Genomic DNA, 2744 nt, shown 5'->3' with positions numbered 1-2744 from the left:
GCTGTGGCAGTAGCATTGTTGGGAACATAACCAGAGCTTTAACCTCAACAGCTGGACTACACTTATGGAGCTTGTGTCACGAGAATAGAATGACGGTGCGAAATTTAGCATGGTTGTGAGTGTGGCAGGAATTGATCCCGTGTTTCTCTGCCTTTATACATAGGAACAGGAGTGGCCATTCCTCAGCAAGTGGTTAAAATCTGGAATACACTGCTCTAAAGGGCGGTGGAGTCAGACTCATTCTTATCTTTCAAAACGAGTTGGATAAGTATCCGAATGAAAAAAATTGCACAGCTGTGTGTAAATGACAGGGGAGTGAGACTTGTTGAGAGTTGGCATGGGCTCGACGGGCTGCAACCATTCCCTTATTCTTTGATTGTATAAGTTAGTGGCACATTTAATAGTGTGCATGTCAGCAGAATATTGAAAGGGACATGGATTCAGTCGGCACAACGAGAGGCATCTGATTCAGAAGATTTGGGTGCACGAAAATTCGGGTTTAATGACTTTAAAAGCATCATTTTTGTTTTGTGAAGATTCGGTCAGAAAAATGTTTGGGAAAATAATTTTTTGCTGAAAAGGGCTCAGCACTTCATCTTCTTTTTGGCTGTTAGGGTCACACTTCTTTTCGATGGTATTCTTCCAGACTGTATATTTTCTTTGCTGTTTCACAATAACCAGTCCCTTGCACTACAGTCTATCTCACTGTTTCCAACGTCCCATGTACATGTTACCAGCAAGGAACATTTTGAAGCAGACTTCTAAAGCACACTGTCCAATATGGTTTATGGATTCAGAGGTAAAGTGCAGAGCACAGATAAGTTATTCAATTAAGGACTCTCCTTCAGTTAACATTTCTTTAGTTGTGCAAATGAAGATCATCAGTCAATTAATGATGTTTTCCCATGAAGGCAGGATAACATTTAATGATTATGCATTTTCTAAGTAAAAGCCCATGTGATTCAGGGCGAAGTGGCAAATTGGATCCAAATTTGGCTCAGAGGCAGGAAGCAAAGGGTACTGTTTGATGGGTGATTTTGTGACTGGAAGGATGTTTCCAGTGGGGTTCCACAGTTTTCAGTGCCAGATCCATTGCTTTTATGGTATTTATCAATGATCTAAACTTGATTATAGGTGTTATGATCACGAAGTTTTCAGGTGTTTTTAAAATAGGCAGTGGATTGATAATGAAGAAGAAAGCTGGAGACTACAGGAAGATATCAATTAACTGATAAGGGGGTAGAGCAGTTGCAAATGGAATTTAATCCAGAGATGTGAGAGATCGCGCATTTGTGGAGGGCTAACAAGGAAAGGGAATACACATCAACTGGTATGACATTGAGAAGTGTAGAGGAACAAAGGTAACTGGGATTGCTTGTCCACAGATCCCTGAAGGTAGCTGGCCAGTTGGAAAAGTTGGTTAAGAAGTCATATGGAATGGTTGCATTTATTGGCAGAAGCAAGGAACAGAACAGCAAGTGGTTTATGCTAGAACTGTATAAAATTCTGGTTAGGCCACAGCTGGAGTACTGCGTGCAGTTCTAGTCACCGCATTGAAGGAAGGACGTGAATACGCTGGAGAGGGTACAGAGGAGCTTTACGTAGTTGTTGCCGGCAGTGGAGCAACTTTGCTATGAGGACAGATTGGATAGGATGGGTTTGTTTTCCTTGGAACAGAGGAGGCTGATGGGCGACAGTATTGAGGTGTATAAAAATAGGAAGGGCCTAGATATTGTTGTTTAAAAGGGTCTATTTCACATAGCGGCGTGGTCAACAACCAGGCTGCATAATTTAAAAGTAATTAGTGTAAGGGTTAAAGGGCATTTGAAGTGAACATTCTGCATGCAGATGTTTGTGGGGCTCTCAAACTTACTGCCTGAAAGTGTGGTGCAGGCAGAAACCCTCACCACATTTAACAAGTTCTGAGATGTGCACATGAAATGCAATAAGGTGCAGGGGGACACACCTAAAACTGGGCATTTGTTGGCCGGTGCAGATACGATGGGCTTAAATGACTCCTTCCATGCTGTAAACCTCTATGATTATATAATTATCGGTTAGGATTACTTTCATGATGCAAAACGTGGCATCAGATAATTAATGGTGTTTCCAGTGAAGAAGTGTTCGTGCAAGCTGGGGCTCGAACTCAGGAAGCTGAGATGAAGCATCTTATGAGGTTGCTGTTCGGTGTACGGGGAGCGTTGTCTCGAACGGTGGCATTTTGCAGCCCAGTGAAGGGCGGTAAACCGCTGTTTGATGCTGCATTCTCCGCTTTCCGCCGGCAGCGGCTGATTGGAGAGTGTGGGAGCGGAAGTTAGGGCTTGTCCCTCCCTCACTCATTCTGGAGCTGGGGAAGAGCGATTAGTCGATGGGTTTGTTTGTGGCTTTAATTTTCTGTTGTGAAGCGTGGTGGCGTGGCAGGATCCTTTAATAAAAGCTCACAGCTGACCTGAATGCACGGAATGTGAAGCTTTGAGATATGGTTTCTCCAGCGTCAGGGCTGGAAACGGGAGGGAGTGAGAGACACTGTGAAGAATTTGAGTGTGAACAGAACTGTAGAGAGAAATCAGCAAATGGAACAGCATCGTGAGACACTGCACTCTGTTACCATTGAACCACTAATATGAATGATTTAATTTTATCTTGTCATTAATTGAACACGTTTGCATAATGTTTCCGCCCGGTTTCGAACCGGGGACCTTTCGCGTGTGAGGCGAACGTGATAACCACTACACTACGGAAAC

The 2744-nt window shown here is 43.5% G+C and overlaps 1 non-coding gene across 1 annotated transcript; it reads right to left on the bottom strand.

Annotated features, from left to right (window-relative positions):
• Positions 1 to 2671: 2671 nt before the first annotated feature.
• trnav-cac (transfer RNA valine (anticodon CAC)) lies at positions 2672 to 2744 on the bottom strand. The gene has a single exon. It is a non-coding gene; the product is annotated as a tRNA-Val (tRNA).

Source organism: Pristiophorus japonicus, chromosome 3 (genome assembly GCF_044704955.1).
Source record: "Pristiophorus japonicus isolate sPriJap1 chromosome 3, sPriJap1.hap1, whole genome shotgun sequence".
NCBI lineage: Eukaryota > Metazoa > Chordata > Chondrichthyes > Pristiophoridae > Pristiophorus > Pristiophorus japonicus.
This window is presented reverse-complemented; position numbering and strand designations above follow the sequence as displayed.